General features: G+C 46.7%; 1 protein-coding gene across 10 annotated transcripts in view; it reads left to right on the top strand.

The window, feature by feature from the left end:
• Window positions 1–24,980, top strand: part of HIVEP3 (HIVEP zinc finger 3) — a 335,389-nt gene that overhangs the window by 38,983 nt on the left and 271,426 nt on the right. For 8 of the 10 annotated variants that reach the window (XM_068917189.1, XM_068917188.1, XM_068917183.1 and 5 more), the window contains exon 1: window positions 14,375–15,080. The gene's annotated coding sequence lies outside the window, so the exon portion shown is untranslated. Of the gene's footprint in view, window positions 1–14,372; window positions 15,081–24,980 lie in introns of those variants that run through there. The other 2 variants (XM_068917181.1, XM_068917191.1) reach the window with 2 other exon arrangements.

Below are 24,980 nucleotides of genomic sequence, written 5' to 3'. Positions count from 1 at the left end.
ATGCAGGATTATTCACTTCTTCGTAAGCTTCTCTGGGGCCGAGCATTTCACAAATGGCAATTGGTTAATCCTCAGCACAGTCTGATGATACGAGATGACATTGTTATTGCCATTATTTTATTTTGAAAGAACTGATGAGCAAAGAATAATGTGAAAAATAAATAGCCAGTTTGTGGAGATTTTTTGGGCCTGTTTTAGAGAACTAAGCAAAACAGGGCTTTTGTGCACTTGAGCTGGAGTTGAGTACTTGGTCCTTCGGCAGTCAAAGGCATTTTAGCCTGGGTCCTCAGAAATTAAGGAAAGCGCCGTTAGAGGGTCAGCAGTGAAATGTTTGGCTTCAGCAACTTCTCCTTCAGAACGTAGGCTTTCATGGTGAAATCCAGCTCCCAAACCCATAAACTAGCCTTTTTCTTCCTTTTATCTCCTAAATGGTGCCACTAGCTTTACCTGGCAAGCTAATTTTTTAAAATTTTCCTTCAGCCACAGCTGGGTTCACCTGGATTAGAGTCAAACAAGAGGAACCATAGATTTTTCCGTGCTGTAATATTATTTTAGACTCACCAGTGTGCTTCACTGCTTAAGTAGGAAGTAAGTCATCCTCTGTTAAAATCACTCGGGTGTACAGAGCCAGTGCTGGGCCATGCTCCTGTTTGAATGGGATGTACTAGTTTGCTAGAATACAGGACTGGGTCTGTTGGCCATCGGACTCATTGAATATAGTTTGCACAGTGAGCACAGTTTGACTGGAAGTGGACTGGGAAGCTGCAATATGTTAACAGAAATTGAGATACAGAAAAAATTCTGCAAGCTGCCAGTTGGTTAGCTCTTTCCAGTGGTCAAACTCCAGTAAAGGTCAAGCTCAATATTGTGCAAATATTCATTTCTTTAAGATGCAGAGCGGTAGGATGCTTGATACAGTTTTGAATGTAATGAGAATATTTCTCAATCTGAGCAGGATGTTATCTGGAATAACAAGTGTCGGAGGCAAAGGAAAATAACGTGTGAAATTTCATCTAAAATATTTAACAGTAGTGATATTTTGCTCCTTTCTAAATAAAACAAAGCAGTTGAATTGTTTATCTTTCTGAGCCACGCAAAAGAAAAGTAGATGCCAAATATGGTTGAAAAACTTTTGCTTATACTGGGAATCTGTCCTCTGAAAAATATCCGCTGAAGAAAATAAAGCCTTTTAGTCAGGCTTTAACTCAGTGTAGTCTAATTGCTTTGTCTTAGCAGAAGGTTTGGATTTGGTTTTGGTCTGACCTGACTCTGATTTTTCACAACAGAACAGTTGCTCCCCAAGCTGCAGTCGATGTTTATGCCTGACAATCTCAGGGACACTTTCTTATAGTTTCCTCCTCATTCCAGTGTGGTTTTTTTAAGATTATTCACCTGCATATGGTTATCTGTGGTTAACCTAAGACCTATACTACAAACACTTTTTAAAAAAGCCATGGAAGAGCTGCATGTTCTTCACATTCTTTCTTTGCTGGGGATGGCCAAGGACAGCATGTCTTGCTGCCCACAGGCTAGCGTAGTGTAGGACGGGGCTTTGCTGTGAGCCCAAACCCTCGTATGTGCTAGTGGGTGACTGAGGCTTGATTGGGTAGAGCTCACTCCAACCCTGTGACAAGATTTTTCATGCAACCTTCTTGTAAATGGACTAGGTTTTATCTTCTGAATTTTTGCCTTTACTTTTGTAAGAGAGAAACATGGAAGATTATGCCAGTATCTGACTTGCAGACTAAATTCAATCCTTGGCTGTGTTATCTCTGTTTGATCTTGTGCCAATATTGTCCTTTAAATAGCTCTTCTCTCAGCTTGCATTTTGCTAGGTCAAACAGACTGTCCTCTTTCAGTCTTCCCTTGTAATATATGCTCTCCATTTGCTTGAATCTTCATCATTATAGTCCTCCTCTGCATCTTTGCTGCTGGAAATCATTTCTCCGAGACATAGCTAACAGTATTTCAGGTGAGGTCATATCAGGGACTTGTACAGCAGCATGTATATCTCTTTGTGACTGTTGAATGCATCTTGCTGGATATGTTTTAAAGCTGAATTTTCTTTTTTTGCTTCATGTCAGTGACTTACCTTCACCCTTTTTGGTGCACTCAAGTCTCTTTCTTCCCAAAGCCTCTATCTTTCTAAGCCATGAGCTCTCATCCAGCAACAGAAATTCTTTCCTTCCTTTGCTCCTCATTTAGCTCATTTTCTATACCATGAATCTCCATCCCAGGCCTATTGCTCCAGTCTTTAGAGTCATTCCTCTTTCCCTGTGTGATATATCGTTCCTCTTCCATATTGATGGTACTTCCCAGCTTCAGATCATGAGCCATTTTACTCAGAATCCTCCTGCTTTTTGTTATACTACATAAAATTGGTCCAAAGACCAACTTTCGAGCAGTTCCACTGGTAATCCTGTTTTTGGTGAAAGCCATGGGAACTTCCTCATGAACAATTTCTAATGGCCTTTACAATTCTTAGGCTGATCATTGTCTTTCCAGCTGGATTCATGATTATATGGCATTTATAGCAAATAGTATAGTCCAGTTCCTGAAAGAACCCATGGCAAGTTAGATGAGATCCATCAACAGCCTCTTAACTTGATGTTGTCCACAAGGGAAATATAACACGAAATATTAGGTGTCACTAACCATTGGATTAAGGATGCTTCTGGGACCCGTATACAGCCATCGATCCAAGTTTTTTCCACTCTAGATGTGATCATCTTCAGTTTAATGTATGTGTTCCCATTAGCTGTCCTGTCTCTGCCCCCTTTCCTCTTGAAATCTAAGGCAAAGTATTTGTTTACAGTTTGGAGCATACCTAGACTGTCTTTAATCCTGATTCCATCCACAGTGACCTCTTCTTTTTCATATTTTATTTATATGGCCAAAATATATTATTACTTTTAGTTACTTTAATTTCTTTTGCAGATTTTAACTCAGTTTGACTTGCGCTATTTTTCTCTTGCATCATTTTTTTCCTTAACATCTAGGATATAGCTTTCTTTGTGATCATTTCCTTTTCTTAATTCCTTGCATTCTCTATACTTACTCCTAATATATTTTGAGAGAGACTTATTTATCAAGTTAGATCTAAAGCTTTTCTTCATGATTTCCCCTCCTCCTCTGTCCAGGATGCAAACTCCTCCCAACAGCTAAAGAAATCCCAGCTATTCTTTCTGTTCCCATCCCCAAGCGTACGTAAACTGATTCTGCTAAATAGTTCCCTCCATCAGAGGAATTTTCTCAGTTTTTCTTTTTGAATAAAGGGTGCAATTTACAGATTTGATTTTGTCTTTACAATTAACTGAAGTTTAAAATGGGGGGGGGGGGGTAGATGAGCAAACGTAAAGTAAGTTTTGCATGGGAGTTAAGTTTTAACATTCACAGCCACTTCCCTTGGGCATTTGGGACTAGAAGTACTTATGCCAGCTGACCACTGCTTCCTAGGGGGGAAGCCTACAGCTTTAGGGGGGAAGCCTACAGCTTATCCAACGTTTTTAGCTGTGAGGAGATGGGTTTGGTGGGCTTTCATATATTTTCTGTCAGGCGCACCTGGTGTGCCTTTCCTTCTCTCAGATGCTCTGCTTATTTCTTGTCCCCACCGCTAGTCCATGCAAAACCCATGCTGGTCCTAGCAAGGGTGATATGCAGGAGTATGAGGAGCCATTAGGTTCTAGATGTGACTTGAATGTATTTATGCAGTGAATCATATCTTATGTGCACGACAACGCATGCAGTGAATTTTGTAAATCACGCTCCACTTCCCACGTGCACCTAGGTTCCTAGGGATTTTAGGCAGTATGCAGAACTAAAGCAAGGAGTAGCTGTTAAGGGTCTCCAAAACGGCCTCATTTCACAGGCGCATCGCATTCCTTGACTGTCAGCTACGCAAACCAGATTCACTTCTGCGTTTGTGTTTGCCGTAACTTCTGATTTCCTGCGCTCGCTGTTCTGCGCACCCCGTCCCCTCTTGGGTGCTGAACGTCTCCCCATTGGGTCATTCAGGGCGAGGGAAGCTGTCCCCTTGCAGCCTGCGGAGGGGCTATCCGCCGCCCAGCGCGGCGCTCTTTCTGCAAGGCGACAGCAAGGACCGCCCGCTCCTCAGCCGGCCTCCGCAAAGCAACGCATGGTGTTTGCAAGAAAACATTGTATGCAGGTTCGGGCTGGAGTCAGTGACTCCCTTACAGCTGCCACCGCCGGCGGATCGTGCGGCAGGGCGAAACCTGCTGCAAAATCTGACCAAGCGGGCGCTCAGGGCCACCGTTTGAGAGCAGGTCTCAGGACGAGCAGGGCGACCTTTGCAGGACAGGGCTGACGACGTATCCAATTCCAGCCCTCTGGGACGAGATCAGGCCAGCACATGCTATTTCCCCGGAGTGCGATGGTCTGAGTTATTTAACTTAAACTTAATTGTTTCTGCAATGGGTATTTTCATTAATTTCTTCCCAGTGACTTTGCTTCTACAGGCAATGCGGCTGCTTAGCTGGAAATAAAACTGTTAGCTTCCTGATAACAGGCGATGTTTATAAAGATGGTAATAGCAGGCTTTCTGAAAGCCTAAATGCATATATATTAATGCAGTGGTTTGCTGTTGCCATGCTGGCCTTATCTTTCAGTGGACCAGCTGATAAGACTGGTAAAACCGGACAAGGTTTTAGGCTTGCTTTCCTATTTATTTCAGCTCCTGTCAGTTTAGTTGGTCTAATAAAAAGGTGACTTCTTACATGCTCAGATTCTCTTGTATACTGGTCTTTTTTTGGATATTAATGTAGCATTTGTAATTTTTGTGCAAACAATCAGCTTCACCTCCTTATCTTCAAACAGTGAAATCTACTAACCTAGTGTTTGCTCGGCCTTTTAAAATATATTTTGAGTACCTTCTACTTCTGTCCCTTTATCATTGCTGAACTCATTTTCTCTAGGGTTAATCAAGAGCAAATCCTTTGAACTCGCTCGTTATTTCTGTCTGATCTGGTGCAGGGCTCACTCCAACCTCCTTCAAAATGAAACTGGTTATATAAATTATCAAGGGCTAGATGATGGAAAAAGTTTGATTATGTTAATTAGAAATTCAGAACTTGGCCTTCAGCCAAAACATAATTTTCCTTTCTGTAAACCCAATTTAAAATGAAGTCTTATTGCAGGGTTTAACCTAAAAACTCACAGGTGACCTTTTAGCTCTTATTTTCTACTGTTTATAAAACAGTGCAATAAATTAAAATATGAAAGGCATAAAATTACTTTTAAACCAGAAAATTAAGCACAGATGAAAGCTGAGTGTCTGGGTTTGAGCTGCACTATGCGGGCGTCCTCTCTCCTGGATTACGTAGCGCGAATGTAAGAGCGGACACATGAGAAATCACATGTCCAAAAAGCATATGGAAGCGAAGACACGAAACCCAGTCATCCAAACGCTTGCTGCCAAGCCGGCAGCATTTACTGCGACGAGCAGCTGCAAACGAGAGTGTTTGCCATAGGAAGCCCCACATTCAGCGTTTAAGACTCGCAGATTTGTGCCTTTAATATTAAACGCTCAGAACTTAAAACCTAAATCCGACACCGGGTCTAGCTGCAAGGAAGATTAAACCTGGCGATGCCTTTTGCTGGGGGTGTGCAGGACACTGTTATTTCAAAGTCAGGGTTGAGGCTGTTGCCACCGGCTGTCTAGCGGAGGGTTACTCTGATATGGTCCCTTATTTTTCACGGTGATTTCGTTCTGGGCGGCTGCAAACCTCGTAATCCTTCAGTGGGTTACGGATGCGGGTACATTAGGAGCGTTTCTGTGCTAGTAACAACGGCTCTGGGTCTCTGAAACAGAGAGAAGAATTTGGGTCTAGCAACACAGAACATAGTTTTTGGTAGCGGCTGGGTCTCTCCTTCCCTCTCCCCCGAAGTTTCTGCCCTAGGGTTTCCCTGTTCGGCGCGCTGCCGCTCTGCACGGCGTTAGGCTGACGCAAGCAGGGAGGGAGGACCGTGCATTTGCCATCGCAGCAGGGAGATGGCAAGGCGAATGCCGCACGACTTGCAGGTCTGTGGTGCCGTGACTCTTGCTAGAGCGCAGCCACAGAAGATTAAAAACACTCCATTGCTTAGTTTTCTTTTCTTTTCTTTTCTTTTCTTTTTTCCAAAACCGTATTTAAAGGCCAGGCACTTTCACAATGTTTAAAACTTTATCCAGATGGCACAAGAAACAGTGAGCGAGATGGCTCTATGGGAAAGGTGGTAACTCCAGCCCAGATGGGTGCAGGCTATCCAACCCAATGGTTATAGAGTTCATAGCCAGAATCTGAAGACTCTTCTCCCACTAACTTGAAATACGATTCTCCACACTGCTTGCCGTCTCCGTCCGTCTATTTACGTGCTTTTGAAGTGAGGCAGATGATTCTGTGATAAGGCGGCGAGGTTTCATTAACATCTGCAGAGTGTTTTGATGTCCTTGGGGAAAGTGCTACCAAAGTGCACAGTGTTGTTGCTACATTTTTTTTCCCCCCATAATCACTGTGTTGAATCCAAGATGAGGGACCGGCACTCCTGATGATATGAGAAGATAAATGGGGGAGAGAGCGGTAGGGCCCCAGGTAGTTATTGCAAGGACTGCTGCCTTCTGTTATGCTGAAGAACTCCTTTGGGGCAGGAAAGCAATGCACTCACTCTTCCACCTAAATGATTTTATAATCACCCCCAGCCCTCATCTTATTCTTCTGCCCATTCACTATTTTAATTATGATTTTTTTCTCCCTGGGCACTAAAACCTCTTGGATTCTGCCTTTTGGTTCAGTTATTTCGGGAACTCATTAAATGCTCAAGTCACGTGCTCGTTATTAGAAAGTGAAAACAACTCCCTAGCTGTGCCATGGGAGAGACTTCATGGTGAATTACCGTAGTTAAGTAGTAGCTTAACAGCTTGAGACTCTTCTAACATTAGACAGGGTTTTTTTAGACCTTTAATGCATGGCAGATTATGATGCTTCCTGTACTGAAGGGTATGAGGTTATTGTCTGTGGCTGATTTAATATGGATCCTTGTATGGGGATAACAGACAATCCTGTATGTGCTGCAGAGGAATTACATAGTGTTCTCTATTTGACAAGGAATGATTTTAAAAAAAAAAGAAGAAAAAAAAAGACAATATGCAAAACCCATCCTACTGCTTAGCTATTGTTATAGATCTTCTCTAGTAGGATTCAGGCAAGAAATGGATCATGATGTGATTCACCAAACTTCAGATTTCACTGTAGTGTCATACTTGGGCAAATTATTTGTTCTGAAGAAGCTTGTTCCTCTTATCCTTCTACTCCCAACAGTTGAGATCATCAAAAGCCCTAGTGCAACTGGCAGTGTTAAACAGGGCCACAAGTTGCCCTGAGAAGCAGTTGCAGTCAGTGGTTGGACAGCGGAGATGAGGAATCAATGCTCTGGGGCTCTGCTTGCGACAACCTCACGGAGACTGAAGGGGAGTTGTTGCTTGTGTTCCTGAATGTCACTTGGGGTGGAAGATGTGAAGGTGCAAGATATTGCTGTTAACTGAAACAAATATGTGAGAACCAGACTGCTCAGTCACAAGATTTTGTGGCTGTTCTTTCTGTGCTTTCCTATACTTCAGAGCACGATGGTAAATTGCATATTTTTTTACACCAGTTACTTAGTTAATTGGGCAAAAATGCCTGTATCTGATCTGAAAATAAGTACTAGGTTGTGGAGTTCAGTGAAAACCTGAGGGGAAAAATCTCACCTGAGTATCAACCAGTTCTCTAATCTTCAACTTGAACCTTTTGGGATTTACCCATCATTTAGTACTAGACAGGAATTTCAGGTCACAGAACTAGCCAGGAGTAATAATTCAAATGTTTGCAAACATTTGTTCTTCTTTATTCAGTCGTAGTTCATACGTGCTCATCCTGGGTATAAAGACAGGCATGTGTGTTTAGAGAAATATAGCCTGAAATGAGGACGGATGATGCAAAGGGAATCCCAGGCAAATAGGTAAAAACTCTCTGCTGATAAAGCTGGCAGCAGCAGGGAACTGCCATCCTTTTGGAGGATTTAGAGGGAAAAACAAACAAACAAACAAAAAACAACCACAAAAAACACCCTCCAGTGAAACATGAGAGACTGGTAACGAAATAGGCTCAGTTTGTTCAGTGATCCTTTTTTCCACTTATCAGACTGTGGCCCCTTCAACCTGGAACGAGCCAGCCCGGGTAAGGTTCCTCTGCAGTGTGATTTAGGTTTCCTTGGTGCAGCACGTCTCTCTCGCTGGCACTTCACATAGCTCCTCTCAGAGCCTCAGGACACCCGTTATTGTGCTGGAGAGGTGATATTGCTTCTGGTTTTCTTTGTACCTTAGCTCTTGCCATATTTATAACCGTCATCCTCAGAGCTATGAAAAGCAGACGCACGGAGAAGATTCCTCAGGCTGTGTCACGGCTGTGACACCCTGAGACATGCTCCCTCTTGTACCAGGGCTTTCTGCAAGCGACCAAGGAGGACTAAGACCTGTTTGACATGGTGGCACCAATGCGGAGAGAGCACCCCACTCCCAACCTGCTTTCGGATCTGCTAGATGAGCCAACGCTGTGGGATGCGCCAGCCTGGTGGTAGAGCCAAGCCAACAACATTATTTTTAGTGTGTGTTGTACTAAATGACACCAGTTGACACTAGGCACCGATCCTAGTCTTCCTCTGCCCCAGTTGACGCTAGGCACCGATCCTAGTCTTCCTCTGCCCCAGTTGATGCTAGGCACCGATCCTAGTCTTCCTCTGCCCAGCTGCCACCTTTGCCTTCCTCGCTTGCCCACAGCTGGGGCACTGCTACCTGCAAGGCTTCTCTTCTCTAGCAGCGAAGAACAGGAGGGCTAGAGGGCAGGCAATGCGCTGGGCGGGAGCGGAGCAAGTCCCGGGAAGATGTCCTGCGTCCTGGACTCCCAAGACACAGGGACTGGGAAGAGCTGAAACAGCTCTGGGATTGAGTTGGGATTGAATCCCTTAGGGACAAGTCTCAACCCTGCTGTCAGAGGGACTGCGACGCAGGGAGTTAGTGATGGGGAAAAGGCAGACAGGGGCTCCTCTCCCCTTCCAAACTCCACAGACCCTGAGAAGGGTCTCTATTTATTTATTTGTTTCTTTGTTTATTTATTTTTGTTTTCTCATTGAGTTTCAAGGAAGTCAAATGCCACGTGGCGTTGCCCGCTGCAGAGCCAGAGTGCTCAGCCGTTCGGTAGTCAGGCAGCCCTGAGAGAGGAAGCCAGCCGCAAGCAGCAAACCAGCCATCCCACTGGTACCTTAGCCCTCCTGTCCTCCCTGTGCTCCCACGCAACATCCGCCGAGCGCGGCGAGCGGCCTGGGCGCTGGGAGAAGGTGGACCAAAATCCAGCGCGGGGTTAAGGCAGGGCCACGCGGCGCTCTTCGATGGTGCTCACAGCGCTGTGGCCTCTTCCCCCACTTGCAACTTCTCCATCCTCCCCCCCTCCCCGGCCCCAGCGTGCTGGTTATCTTCTGCATCTTCCTATACCACAGTATGCAATCCAAGTGCAATGCATTATGTAGTGGCACCAGGAATCCTATTTGTATTGCTATATTAAGTCAGTCCCTGGAAGGCAGTGGCTGCAGAGGACTTGAATCAAAAGCCATTCTTCGCCTTTGTATCTTTGTTACTTATTGAAAAACGCAAGAAGGAAAGAAGAAAAAAACTCCCCGTAGCTTGGCTTTAGGATCCCAAGAGCGTTAGGGAAGCTAGCAATTAAAAGTAAATGCAGCTTTTTACTTCTAGTTGAGCAGGCCTGATCTACAGTTAGAAAAAAGGCAAAGAAAAAAGTATGGGGTCTCACATGCCTTTTAGTCTCTTTTCACAGAAAAATGCCCACTAAATGTCCAAATCAAAACGCTTGGTTGAATTCCCACGTACAGAGCTCACAAAATCATGCTGCTGAGCAACATGCGCTGTGCTATGTACATTAGTACATGGCGTTACGGTTATACACTGTGCTATGCATAGGGGAAAGGGGAAGTCTGAATTTTGCCAACGTTTTCAGAGTTTGGGACAAGCTTTAACAAAGCTCATCCCTGTGCCTATGTCCTTTCCTTACCTGCTTGCTTAGAGTTATCTCAGTTTAGTGTTTTCAAGTAGAAAGCACCCACAAGACAGTGCCAAATAATTAGAAATGAAGTTTTGCATTGTTTTTTTTTTCTGTATTTTCATGGGAGAAAAAGAGAGGGGAAGGAGGAATGCAGTGAGTCCATTTGACCTCTAAAATAAGCCAGTAGAGGAGGGTGCTAGTTCTCCGCTTTTTCTTGGGCAGGACTTGCTGCTAACAGCTTTGCTTCTTCTTCCCCCTCCCCTCCCGTCACGCCTGCCCCCGTGTTTTCACTGATTACGGCCAACACGGCCCTCTCTTCCCGCCCTCCCCTCCCTGGACACACAGCGTGAGGGTTTTGCCATCACGCTAGCTCCCAGCAAGACTGGCTCCAGCACGGAGCCCAGCTAACAAGCCCAGCAGAACTTGTTAGCTCTGGTTTTGTTGAGGGTGTCACCTCTAATGAGGGTGTGCTTCACTGCGTAGGGCACGGTGAACTAAGGCACTCGTGGGCGACGTCGGAGTCCCGGGTTCAAGACCTGGCTCTGCCCGTGCAGCCTCCGAAGATGCGGATAATTTGTAACGCAAGTCTTTGAATCGCTATTCAGGCAGTTCTCCTGGCCATTAATGTTGACTTATAACAATTTTGGAACTACTGGGAAAGATTCAGAATGACCAAGGAAAGTTTTGTATCAAAGTTTAAAAAAAAAGGGGTGAACAAAGTGACTAAGGTAATTGGTATAAAGCACTTGCCTGCATACTGTACGCCTGGTGTTTTTGGGAAGGAAGAATGACACAAACTCAACATGGCATGTATGAAGTGGATGAAAACCTAGTTATCTAATTGGTTCCAGAATGCTTTTTTGAGTTATGCATCCAGTGGGACATCAGGCGTCGTGCCCTCTGTTGGCATTGCGGCGACTTCTGTGCCTTTTTCTAGTGTCTGTTTTTCCTAGCGTCTCCTTTTCTAGAAGGATGGTTAAAAATTGCTGCATGGTCACAGGGAAGCTTGAACAAATGTAAGGTGAAGGACAAGCCTCAAAGTGGGAGGAGTTCAACACCTCTGATCCTTTCCTTATGCAGATAAGGGTAACATGATGATGGTCTACAAAAGCAAAACTGGAGAGCAAAACTGGTAACAGGTCACCTCTTCAAAGGTTTTCTAATGTGTTGTCTGGCTTCTCATTGAAGTCTCACAGGGAATAAAAGCAAGACTGTCTGTGGCTTCCCTCAGGTTAGCTCATTTAGGAATGACTAGATCCCAAAGCTGGAAGCTAAAGCCATATAAAAGCAGATAAGTGATGCTCACATCTAGCAGTGGAGGTATGTGGCCACCACTGGCAATTTTTAAATGCATTGGATAGTTTCCTAAAAAATATTATCTAGTTCAAACAAGAATTCGTCCTGGGGAGTGTTGTGGCCTGTTTTTCCGGGAAGCCAGACTATGAGATCCTCCTTGGGTGACTCTTTAAGCATTATGACTGCTGAGCAGCGAGTTAGGAAGTGGTGGTTGCTCTGTTGTTGCTATCAGTCATTTAGGAGTTTAAAGTTGAACTTGACAGACTCAAATAAATTCTGTCGTGCTTTCTTAGCACAGCTATTTTCGCATATGGCTTATGGGTGAGCACAAGGAGGCCCACAAAACTGAAGTCATCTCCAAGAGCTGTGCCACGCAGCGACATCTGGGCTAACCCGAGGTGCAGGGTTTTAACCCGATAGCAGCGCAACACTGATGTGGTGATACCACGTCCATAATTAAGCTAACTCATTTGGGTGCTCATGCACACGGAGCCGCACTGCGCCTTGCAGATGTGCCACGACAGAGTTGGCTCATCTCCTCCAACAAGCAGCTCAGGTTAGCGGAGGTGACTAAATGTCGTGTAGTGTGACTTCATGTTTTTATTCTCCTTCCAGATTTCAACAAGAAGTACTGTGTCCTGTGGCTGTGTGGACTGAGACATGAGACAGTCGTTTTGGCTTAATAGCCTGATTATCCTACTTTCTTCCCTCTTGCTGCACTTGTTTTAATGCCTACAGTGACACACAGTGGTGATGAGTTTCTGCTGTGCCAAAGCACTTGCCTTGACAAAGGGAGGTGGAGGACATTGTAGATGGTTGAAATGGTGACGGCCAAGTTCCTCTTGCAGAAGCGCACAGCTCTGGGTTGGATCTGCTTGCGGATGTGACTCTGACTTCAGGGCTGCTTGTAAGATGGCCAGATAAAGAAGCCTTGGTTTTTTCTCTTCCAACCAATGTATCGCTCATTTACTACTGTGCTTTATCACACTCAGTAGAGAACTGTGGGTTTCATAAGCTGATTTGTATCATAAATGCTGCACTCAAATCCTCTTTATTTTTTTGTGACAATGCAATTTTTTTATCCTCCTGTAAGCAGCAACGAAATAAAAATTAGCTTTTTGCCACTCATACGTCCATTATTCTTTACTCTTCTGTTATGTTAAAGAAGCCAGCAGCAATGTCTGGCAGAATTGTTCCTTAGGAGAATGGTTTTCCGTGTCATTGAATGTGTTCCCCTTCCCTTTTTACATAGCGCGCTTGCAGGGAAACTAGGTGACTGTTTTCATAAGGATTCATTTATCTCTGGCAAAGAGAGAGTCCATCTCCCAAGCAGGCTTTTTAGGGTATTTTTTTGTCCCCCCTCTTTTTCCCTCTGAGAGGCAAAGTGATCAGACGACGAGCTGGGGAGTCTTGGGCCACCTTCCTACTTGAGCTGTTGCTGCACACTGCATCCCTTCAGGCAAGTCCCTGAGGACTTCCAAGTCCCAGCTTCTCCAGCTATTAAGATGAAAAGGACCTGCTGAGACGTCTCGCTTGGAAGGTCTAAGAGCGGGCTGTAAAGAAACGCATTCCCTATGCAAATCAGTGAGTTTGGATGGAGAGGGAGGAGGAAAAAAAGGAAAAAAAATTAAAAAGTGTCTCTATTTGACAGATGTTCTCCCTCCGGGCAGCTACGCTACCTGTAGCATGACTCGAGCTAAAGCCAAGAGCTGGTGTGGAGAGGGGAGTTAGCGCAGCCCCTCGGCCCGGCGAGGGGGTCCGAGAGCCCAGGACCCCGGAGTGGATGCGGTGGGTCCCCGTCAGCCGGGAAACGCTTCTCGCCGCGTGGGGTCAAGGTCAAGCCGCTGGCAGCCTGCATCCGTCCGCAGCGCAGCCGACCCGGTGTTGAAAAACAAAACAAAAAACAAAAAACCCCCTTTCCCTCTCCGGTTGGCTCGCCGGGCCCCGAGGGAGGCTACGGTTCGCAAAGGCACGCCGGCGGCCGCGGAGGGAGCAGGAGGCCGCCGGCAGGCACCGATGCCGGGCTGCTCCTGACGTTTCCGCCTGCGAGCGCCAATTGGCAAGGCCGGGCAGCGAGCTGGAGCAACGACACATGAAATATGATTATATATATATATATATATATATATATATATATATATATATATATATATAATTTTTTTTTTTTCCTGCTGAGGAGGAGGAGGAGGAGGTGGTGGTGGTGGTGGTGGTGGTGGTGGCGGTGGTGGGGGGGGGGGACGGCGGGAGGGAGAGGAGGGAGGGAGGACCGCTCAGCTCCCAATGGTTGGCGTGACGGGGGCTGCGGAGCGGGCCGGCCGCAGAAGCGCGCCGGGGTGCCGAGCGGCAGCCCCCCCCCTCCCGGCGATGGCCCCGCGCTCGCCAGCCCCTGACGAGGAGGATGCGATTGCCACGCAGGTGGGCCGGGCGCCGGCGGCCAGCGGGAGAGGCCCGAGGCGGCGGTGAGGGGCCCCGCCGCTTCGGGGGTGCCCCGGCGCCGCGCCGCAGCGCCGGGCCCGGCTCGTCGCGCCGCCGGGCAGCTGCGCCCCCCGCGCGGGGCACCGCCGGAGCGCGGCGGTGCTTTCGGTGGGCGAGGGCTGAGCTTTCGGGGAGCGGGGGGGGGGGGGAGCGGGGGCGGGTTCCTTAAAACCCGCTCCTGGAAGAAGGCTTTATTACCGTGCCAGGGCTGCTCGGTTAAAACTTTGCAGCCTGAGCCTTAGTTTGATGGGAAGCGCTTGACAGAGCTCCTCTCTGCATGTCATTAACCCTCTCACACCACGGGCTGGGACAGAAACTGTTAACACCAAAAATTCAGTTGCAACCAATTCAACCCTCACAAGCAGCGGCCGTATAACTGTGTGAACTGCAACTAGCAGCTATTCCTTTCTGTAATGACTGTGCATTTATCCGAGAGCCGAGTGGCAAGTTTTCAGTTTATTATTATTACCCAAAAGCGGGGGGGCTGGGGGAGAGTGGCGGGAATCTTCTCTTATTGCAATAATATTCGCAAAGAAAGACTGCGAGGGCGAACCATACCCCTCCCCTCTGTTTCGATGGGGCAGCCGATTCTTATTTATTAATCTCTTTGCGCGGTGAGTGACAGCTCTCCAGAAGTGATAATTGGTGTACTGTATCTTTAAAAGGTTAAAACCCTTTTCAAAAAGGCCTAGACTCATAGTGGGAAAAGACAAGAGAGGCTTTGGCTGGCTCTGGATCCAGAAAACAGCTGCTGATTAGAGTCTGCGTCTTCAGGCTGAATTTATTACATATTTTTCAGCAGCAGGGATTCTAGGAGGAAGCTTCCGTTTGGGTTTCTTGATCGTCGTTTATTTTTATTCAGAGGAATAACAGAGGAAGGATTTGTTCCGGCTGGAGCATGCTCACAACCTGCAAGATCTCCCATTATTCAACTGCCTAGTTTGGGGCTTTAACGTACAATTTTTTTTTCCTTTTTTTTTTTTTAATCACTGTTATTTTAATAGCGTTGTTATTATTTGGCAGCGTGCACCTAATTTTTATTTTTATTTTTTTTAATTTATTTCGGAAGGAAGCTGATCTCGTAATGAGCTTTCTCCTCCCTTACTTGAAACAGGTGCTAATGAAAGAATGCAAATAGCGCTGGCTGAGCTGCACGTATCCTAAGGAAGGGAACGGTCAGCGAGCGAAAACGGCAGGGGGTCTGCCGGCCGTCCCCCAGCAAAGGTAGGCACCGGGGCTTTTTGTTGCTGCTGCTGCTGCTGTTGTTCTCCGCGGGCGTTATTCGCAAGCGGGGTGTTTCTGCGCTATTCCCGCGGTCGCCGAACCGTAGGGGCGAGATTCCATTTTGCCTTGTGCTTTCCTCCCGAAAGGTGTCAGGTTGCTGTCGAGACGCTCGCCGGCTGTACGCCGACTGTGTGTGTGTGTGTGTGTGCGCGCGTGTGCGCGCGCGGGGGCTGCGTGTTCCCCGGGCGGCCTGCGCAGCGCCGGGCGAGCGCCCCGCGCTCCAGCCCTTGGCCGCTGTCGCTCGGCGCCTGTCAGCGCGTCCGCGCCGCTCGCCCGCCCTCCTGCTCCGTTTCCTCGGCGCGGGCAGCGGACGGGCCGGCGGAGCCGGCAGCAAAACGCCGCGGGCGCCTTGGCCGGACGCGACGTGCCCGGCGCTGACCGCTTTCGGGCGCCTTGCGCGGGTGGGGGGGGAAGGGCCCCGCTGTCGCTGTGCCACCCCCAGAGGGGATGCCGGCGGCATGTGCCTTAAGGGCCCTGCTCTCGTTCCCATCTTGTTTTTATACCCGCGCGAGCGGCGGCTGGTCCATGCTACGGCACTTGTACGTGTTAAAAAGAATTGTTCCAACCCTCCTTTTAACAGATGCGTTTCTGCCTGTAGCCGAACACCCTTTTGCCTGCACAAAGCCTGGGGGGGGGGGTCGGCTTTCTGGTCCCCCCTCCCCCCCCACCACCTAATTTTATCTGCCCGCGTTTGGGGTCGGCGCCCGGGTGCTCTTGCTGGAGGCTCGTCCTCAGCGGCTGAGCGCCGCTTCCCCGCCGTTTCGGCGGGCGGCCGAGGCGGGTGAAGGAGCCTGCGGATGGCTCGCAGCAGCCTCCCGCAGCACCTGCCTGCGCTTCTCGCTCGCGCTCGGGGGTTTTCGGCCGCGTCGCCCCCGGCTGCCGGGCTGGACTCGCAGCAGGGACTGCGGCGGCCTCTCCGAGGGCTCGGTTCTACCCTCGTTGCCACCGTCCTCCCTTCCCTTGGGCTTTCCTCCGAGGGCAAAAATCAGCCTTTTGTCTGGGTGTTCGGATGTCGATCCGGGCCCGTTTGTGAGCGGCGTGTTGCTCTCCTTCCCTCGGCGTGCGCGGGAGACACATCCGTAGCTTTGGCCTGGCGACGAAGGAAAGGGTCTGCAAAAAGTTTATCCCGGATTAAGAGCGCAAGCCAAGAGCGGGCAGCACATGGAATAAAATAATTATGTCACATAAACAACCCCTCGAGGCTTCCTAGAAAGAGAACCTATGAATATCTAATCTGACAGATATAAAGTCATCAAAACTGAATATGCTGCGTCTCCCCTTCTCCCCCCCCCACCCTTTTCCACAAGTGGATAATTCTTAATTAAGAGTTTGTGATGGGGGGGTTGAATCCAGGAGAATTTGATTAAAACATGCTTTTGACCCAGCAGCTACGTGGATACGGGAACACTCCTCGAAGCCTGTTTTTTTTCCCCTGTTTTTGCTCGCTGTGGATGCGGTAGCTGTCAGGAAGGTCCCCCTGCGCAGGTGCTTGGCGGTGGGCACGTTTCGGATGCCGTACGCCTTTGCCTCCTTTTCCCTTTTGTCCTGGTCTTCCAGAAGTGGCGAATACAAATGGGGCCGTGAACTTGGGACCTTCCAGCTCCGGGCTTTGCAATGAGGAGAAAATGGGTATTCCCCCCAAATTTTCCTGCCGGCAATGCTCGGCTCAGGTTGCGCCAGGACAGCGCGGTCCTGCGAGGACGAGACTTTCTCTCTGGTTTTACTGCCGTGTCAATGAACCAGCATGATTGATTGATTGATTTTAAAGAGAGATTTGTTTCTGTTCAAGGGGACACCAATCTTCTCAGTGGTGGTGGGGATGAGGGTTGCTATTTATTCAATTATTTCTTCTTTTGGCCGGCCTGCTTATTCGACTTGTTTTAGGGGAAGTGGTACCATGTGGCAGAGCACTGTTTGCTTCCATTCCTGAGGTTTCGCTCCGCTCAGATTGGCAGCGGTTGTCAGCGCTGGTGAGAAACAGTCTGGAGGAGAAACCTCCAGAGATAGCCCAGGTGGGAGACGAGAGGAGGGGGGAGGACAGGAAAGTGGCATTTTTCCTACTGAATCATCTCAGAAACATTGCCTCATCACGGTATCGGGCATGAGCCCCAGCTCTGCTGTGTCTGGGATCACGAGAGCCTGGCCCAAATCCCACTCCTGATGGTTTTGGTAGGACTCAATGAATTTTGTGTTTTGTTACATGTATACGCGCTGGTGCTGCAAAATAGCTAGCTTGTTCCAGTGCAGAAGTGGTTGCATTTGAGTAATGTGCGTAGTTACTTTTTTATGAAGTCTCTATAATACTTTGGGACCAGTGGGAGTTAGTGGCCCTGCATAAATCTGACTTTTATTCTTTCATCAACTTCTGAGAAAGGGAAGTGAAAAACAAGAGTATGACTGTGCCTCTCAGAGGCACCAGGACCCTGGTCACTGAACAGTATGATACTCTCAAAGGAAGCTGTTAATTATTTTGCTTGAAACAGTTATAAAACTCCTGTAAATTCACATGACATGCAAGTCCCTGGTTTTCGAGTGGTTCTCAAGCATCTTTTCTCATTTCTGGAAAAGCTTGTAGCCATCCTGCTCAACAGAGTTATGTAAATGGAAATATTGTCTGGGAAAACTGAGAGAGTTGTAGATGGGCCAAGAGGTTTTAATGGACCTCTAGAGAAGCCAGTGTTTAGAGTGCTTTAAAGGCCTTCTCCTCATTGTGTAGGCATTAGCATAGTTCTGGTTTTCCACCTGGCCATGGGTTGGTCCAGCAATTACCAGAAATCTCAGCCATCTTTATTCATGATGTGAAGCTGGTGAGGAAGGGACCAGTGCCAGGAGAACAGTAATACAATATTGACCTAAAACCACCATTTTTAATTGGACCAGCTGGGAGCAAGTCTCTCTCCCTTGTGCTGGTAGAAGTGAAAACCACTCTAGACTTGTTTGTGGCTAAAAAATATCTCCTTTTTCCATGTAGCAGCTAAATATCTGCAGCTGGTTCAGCTGAGACAGACACGTAACCTTGGTTGGTAGGGATGCACCAAGGAATAGTACGTTCCAGCACACTTACTTATATGATGGTTTATAGGTACACATAGCTATATGAAGAGAAGAGGGATTGGTTGAAGGCTGTTTGTTATTTAGCCATATTTAACCATACTCCTGACCTTACTGTAAAAGGGATGTCAGAATTCATAGCCCAAATCTCTTCATTTAGTTCTTTAAAAAGATCGGAAACTTTTATGCCAAGAATGGAAACGTACCAGCTATGTAAGTCATGCATTTGCTCAACTCTGATCTCAGTGGTTAACTGAGGTGGGGGGGGGGAAGTAGCACAGCCTCTTTTGTTCCCATTTAACCTTTATGCTTCTTTCTTTTACTTCTACTTGGGAAATGGGGAGGAGGGAGAGGGAGTCATTTGGCCAAGATCTCAGTGTGAGTCCCTGGCAGATTGAAAATAGAAGTAATAAGTTTTGACTTTAAGCTCCAACTGCCGACAACAGCGCTTGCTTTTTTTTTTTTTTTTTTTATGACTATTTGCTGGGCAGACACCAGTGCCATAGGAAAATGCATGGGGGAATGTATTTTACTGTATAGATAATTGTTATTGTTAGAAGAACAAATAATCCTGGCTCCTGATTAGTTGCAGAGCAGTCCTGTGAAGTCCAGACTGTTTGGAGGTGAACGCTGGAACTGGTTGCTGTTACCCATGGCTAGAATAATTCCGGTCATGTTGCACACACCAGCATGGCCAACTTGTGATCTCAGGGAGCTGCGGTTGAAAATCCTCCCTGGGAAGGGCCACGGGACGCTCCACGTCCTCTGGAGCGCAGAGGGGAGGGCAGCCCCGGAAAGAGTCGCTGGGGGTGAGTCCCCAGGAGTCCAGCTGCTGGCCTCAGTGTGGAGCTGGGCTGGACATGTGGTTGTGACCCAGGACAATCTAATGACCCTGACCCTCGTGGTCCCTGCTGACGTGCCTCTCTTCCTGCAGCTGGGGAGAAGATGATCCCATAGCCTTGCTTGCTTGTTGCTGGCTGGGGACTCCCACTTGTGAATCACGTGTGGCTCAACCTTCAGATCGGTAATGCTTATCCCAGCCTCGAACGTCCCAACTTTTTCACAGCTTGGATAAAAACGTAATGGGGACACTGGCTCCTGGTTGTTCACCTCCCATGCGCGTTCCCATCGCTCCCTGGCAGCTCTGGCAGTTGTTGTTGTGAAACCAGGGTAGCTGGGACGCCGGAGGATCTTTTAAAGCTTGGTCAATAAGATCTGGTCAAAGAGAAAGAGCTGCGGGTGCCTGGAAAGCCTTCTGCATCTCTGGAGAAAGGGCTCAGGGCTGCTGCTGACTCACAGCCCTGGTTTGGGGGCTGCCAGCAAAAAGAAATGAGTAAATCCTGATGTAACGAGTAATTTGCTGGAAATAAGTCACCACAGGATTTATGATTCTTTTAAAGTGCTAGTGACAGAGGCAAACTCTACTCGTGATGATGTTGTCTGAGATCATCTCAGAGAACATCGTCAAGTCCTTCAAAATATTCTTCCGTTACAAACAATTTTTAACCCCCTTTTAAAGTTACCATTAGAATTTTAGCTTATTTTATGAATCCCAGTGGGTGTTACTGCCAAATCGTGAATTTGAAATCAAAACGTCTAGCAAGTTTGAAATAACCAAAAGGAAAATTGATAAAGAAGTGTGATCTGAGCTCATACGAACCTTTTAAATAAAGGTTCATGTGCTGAACATGTTCCAGAGACGATCCCAGCTGTGCAAACACTATTCCTTCCTATCTCAAGCCCTCTAACCTGCTTCAGTCCTGCATAATCTGTTTATTGAAGGAGAGTTTCAAATCCTTGCAAGCCATTTCCCACTCACCTGTGTATTTCAGTCCACAGAAACAAATTTTCTAGCCTTCATCTCTCTATGGCCTCTACCTGATTCTGTGTTGCTGATTACTGTAGGAATTGCATGTATCATCCTGTTCTGACACCCTATTTGCAATTGCTTTTAACAGATTTTCACACTGACTTTTTTTTTTTTTTTTTGGTCCTGGCATCATAGCGAATTTTATGGCACAGTGAAAATTTCAGAGCAAACGGGTTGTTTTTCAGTGGTTCCATGCTGCTAATGGCTGCTCAAAAAGTCTGGCCAGTTTTCTTAAAGCCTTTTGAAACCTATTTACTGTATTGAATCAATTGCTAGAAATGAATACTCCATACTAAGGAATTCAGATACCTGCACAGCAGGAACACCTCCAGAAAGCATAGGCAGCTTCTATGTTACTGATAGTTGCATTTGATTATGACTTTAATTCACTGAACTGTAATTTTATGCAGTGGAAAAAATGTTGGATAGCAGGCAAAGTGAAGGACCTGTACTGTGCACTCATGGCAAGTTGAAGGAAAATATTTAGAGTGGCTCCCTGTCTCCAAACAAGATGTGCTGTCATGCCAAGCAGGCAAGTAAGGAGGCTATGTCGGTCAGACCACCCACATAAAAACTGATGATCTTGGGCCAGCGTCAAAAGTGATAAGAAGGTGTGCTAGGTTTGTGTGCAGCGCCTGGTCTGTAAGCTGTGCGAAGGCACAGTCATCAGAGCGTTAATGGCAGACTTCATTTTTTGGAAATATATAAGGTAACAAATGGAAAAGATTATACAGGCACGTGGGTTACTTTTTGGAGTGCTGAAAAAATACTTGCTTGGTTTGGCTTATAGTGAGAGTGAAGGACATGCTTTTCAGTTTGGGTAGAAAAGATATTATTTTACTCCTTGGTTACTTTGTGGATTAACAACCAACGGGATTTATTTTTCCGTTGTGAAGCCACAACCGAGAAGTGACTCGGAAGCAAAAGTCCTGTTGAAAGTTGCACTCCTAAGTCACATAGCCACAGGGTAAAATTATTCCTTGTCCTCCCTCCTCTCTGCACTCGCGTGTCTGCCAAGAGGCAGACGTACGTGCTCCCCAAACGGGCTGATCGCTGCTGAGCGCCTCCGGAGCACGGCGATAGTTGGGTTGACGTTTCCCAAGCTCTCTTGTGGATTCTCCGCGTTACAGGCGGTTTAATACAAGAAAGACTCCTTGTTTCTGTTTTTACAGAAGGGTATCGCCCTGTAAGGCAAAAATTTAGCTTTTTGGCTTAAGTCCTCATTGGCACCTTGGCAAACGTCAGTACTGCGAGTATTTGTGCGACACAGATGTAGTTGGTGCTCTGTTGAGAAGGAAAGTGCATGATCCTGCCCAGGAGAGCTTACTCACCTACGTAAGGGTATGACTATTTTGGGCTGGATACTAGGAAAATGTAAAGGTAAATAGTGTAAAAGGCTGAGTTTGATTAGTTGTTCTGGCATAAGACCCCTGACATGACCTTCAGCCTGACACTTACTTTCTGTACCTCCATTTGGCATCAGTGAGTGAGACGACTTCTCTCTCATTATTAAGTTTACCTTCCCTTAGAAAAGGGGCTGTGTCTCTTCATGTTTATGTGCAAGGTCCGGCATCGTGAGACCCTGATCGTGGTGGAGGTTTCAAGGTATATATAGAGTAGATTATAAAAATAGAAAGGAGATGCCCTTCAGTGAATTGTGCGAAGACGGTTTGCTTTCGCAGTCCAGAGCTAGCAGTGCAGTTGTTGGAAGGGGCTTTAGTCTGAAGCGGGACACGAAGCAGAAGGATGGGTTGTGTAGGTGGGGGTGCTGCGTGGAAGAACTCCATGCTCGGTTCACCTCTTATTTTTAGCGTTTGTATTTCCATGCTCCATTTCTTAACACCCCTGCATGAACTCTCGGGGATCGATGTTCCTACCAGGTGATTATTGGAGTAAAAGCAAATATTGTAAATAATACTGGAACTCAAAAGTGTTCTGGAAAATCAGCTTATATAGAGAACACCAGGAAGGTAGCTAAATTCCCAGAATATCTAATGTAGCTGGAATTTGGCTTATTAACGTGGGAATGGAACAAGTCACGATAACATAAAACCTCGGTGATTTGAATGCCTGCAATTGGCAGGACCTACAGTCCTTTTGCCATCTGAAGTGCTGGGGTGCTACAAGGAGCTCACTCTTCAGGCTCTCCTGGTGGCAGAGGACATGTTCCCCGGTGGTTAAATCAGCTGGTGGTTTCTGCCACCACTCTGTCCCCGGCTTGCTTGAGAAGAGGCAAGCCACTTCAGAGCTCTTGTCTCCTGGTGTGATGTTACCTCTCTTATGAAGATCTTGCGTGATAATCCTCAGATAATGGAAGAATTTGTCTAAGGACGCTGTAATTACTCTGCATCCACTGGCATTTTGTACTTTGTTTCCGGACGCCCTATATGCTTTTGAGGCGTGAAGCCCTACCTGTGCGGTCTGTACAATCTCGTTCCTCTCAGAGAGAAGTTGGGTTAATTTAAAAATCAAGAGGTTAATTTTCTCAGCTAACTGTGCATAATGGGTTTCTGTTGCTTCTGTTGCTATTTCTGTTAGCGTTTATGTGTTTCTTCTCAGTTGTTTGGATTTTGCTCAGCGTTTGCCATCGCAAAAGCTGCTCAGGGACTGAAGCTGTTTGTGAGGAAGCGTGGTCCCAAGTCCAAAATGCATATTGGGATAAAAATCTTGGTCATCAGAAGGCTTGTTTGGTTTTCCATGACTCAATAACCCTAAAATCAACCTGGTACTCAGCAGTGAAATGCAAAGGTGGGGGGAGAGAGAGGAAGCCTATGTTAATATCGCATTAAGGTTGCAAAGTTAAGCAATCAAAGGATGGAGCGTGGAAGTGTTTAGACTGAATGTGTAATCTTAACTTCCCTTTGTCTGTGCGGTGTTTATCAGATAGAATGCAATCTTGTGCTATTTACAACTTTCAATAAATAGATATTTAAGATAAGCTTGATCATGTAATTAAAGACTTTTGACACATGGCCAGATGCTCTGCCTTTATGTCTGTGTAAATGAGAGCAGAGGGTGGCTGTGTATCACAGTGCCTGCGTTCAAGTGGCTAAAAGAAAAAGGCTCTTTGTCCAAATAACTGCATTTTCTGCATCTAGATGGCACAGAGGGACGGGACTGTCCCCTGCGCAGGGCTGAAAGGGAAACTGAAAATTATAATTATCTGTCTAACTGGCTAAATGAGACCAGATCTGTTTTTGTAACTGTTTATAAAAAGGTGTGCCCTCGAGCGGGAGAGTTACCCTGATTTTCCAGACGGTGTTTCGGGAAGGAAATTCAAGCTGCCCAAGGGACGGGTGGTGACTCCATCCTTGCGGCTGAGTGCTGTTCTCCGGGAGCTGTGGCCGCTCTTTGCTCTGGGCTCCTTCTCTTGGAGGCTGGGTGAGACCCACGTGTCCGTCTGGGGCAGAAGCGGAGGGGTCGGGGCTGCAGAGCAAGTTTCACCCAAGCTGCCCAGCTGACGTCCAAGCGCCTTGACGGAGGACGGAAACGCGGAGCTGGGTTTGGTAAAAGGCCGCACCAGGGCAGCCGCCGCAGAGCTGGAGCGGGACCATCGCGCACGCCGCGCTGGGCTCACGTGGACGGAGGAGGGAGCTTTGTGCCCGAGCTCGGCCGTGCTTGCAGGTAATGAGTAGAGATGAGCGCTCCTTGCAGCTAGGAGCTCTGCACCTTGGCAGGATGGGGCTTGGGCATGCTCCTTGCTGAAATCTGTTTAAGTAGGGATGGTTTTGTGCTGAAAAGATCCAGCCTAGCAGCCTGGGATCCAGTCTTGAATCCTAGTCCATGATGTCCAACCTTGCCTTCAAGACAAAACCATTCCTGAAGGTAAGCGCCTGTATGGCTAATGGCATCTTGTTGTTTGGCTTTTCCACCACCCTAGGAGAACCTTTGATTTCGTATAACAAGAGACACCTATTGGTTTGCAAACGGGCATAATCCTAAGAGAAGTGTGGCAAGGGATGCTCTATGTTGATTGTACAAATCTGGAAATAAGAAAGATATTTCCAAATATTGGAAAGGGAGAGAAGAGGGCTGAATTTATAGGGTTTACGTAGCTATCTTGTTCTTTACTGTTGATTGCTGAGCAGGGAGGCATGGCTGCGTTAAGTTTCATTATGTGTAATTTCCTATTTCTTCTTTCTTTCTTTAAAAAGTAAGAGAGGAGTCGTTAGTTGTTTAGCAAGGACGCACTGCTCGTGAAACACCAAGTTATGCCAACAGGAATCACATGGAAATGGAGTATTTGTAGATTTAGAAATGATTGCCTTTGATTTCTAGTGTTGCAAACAAAATACCATTTTATTCTTGTGTACGTATTTCTGTATATGCACCATATTAAAATCCATAAAATGGTACGACCAGCTCGAGCCCCCAGTAAACAACCCCACTTGCTTTTTGGGGGATGTTTTTTTCGCAGCCTAAACCTTTTTAAACCTTAAAGCTGCATAAGCAGCTTAAACCAATCTAAAGCCTTAGATCATTTTAAACAGCTTGTGCCAATATAAGGACTTAGATTATCTTAAATACCTTAAAGAGATCTAAAGGTTTAGTAAAAGAATTTGGCCAATCTCAGATTTCAGGTTTTTTGATTTTTCACAGGTAGAGTGGTCACCACTGGGTGACTCGACCCAACCAGTTCTGACTGGAAGATGCCCTGGTTTTCTGTATATTCTGATTTTTACATTTTGGATATTTGAAGCATGGAGAAGTGAACATGGAAGTAAAATCGGAATCCATAACCTTAACTCTGCTCTCTTTGTGCTTAGGTTTGTGATCATCTGTAACTTCTGTACGTGGCCCCCAGTTATTTTGGCTAAATATCTAATTTTCAGGAAAAAATGAATTTTTTACATCATGATCAGACCCTCATTATTCTTTGAAACCCCTCAAAGTGCCCTATGCAGTTTAGATTCTTACAA

Source organism: Struthio camelus, chromosome 23, assembly GCF_040807025.1.
Source record: "Struthio camelus isolate bStrCam1 chromosome 23, bStrCam1.hap1, whole genome shotgun sequence".
NCBI lineage: Eukaryota > Metazoa > Chordata > Aves > Struthioniformes > Struthionidae > Struthio > Struthio camelus.
The sequence above is the reverse complement of the archived record's forward strand: the minus strand, read 5'-3'. Positions and strand labels throughout refer to the sequence as shown.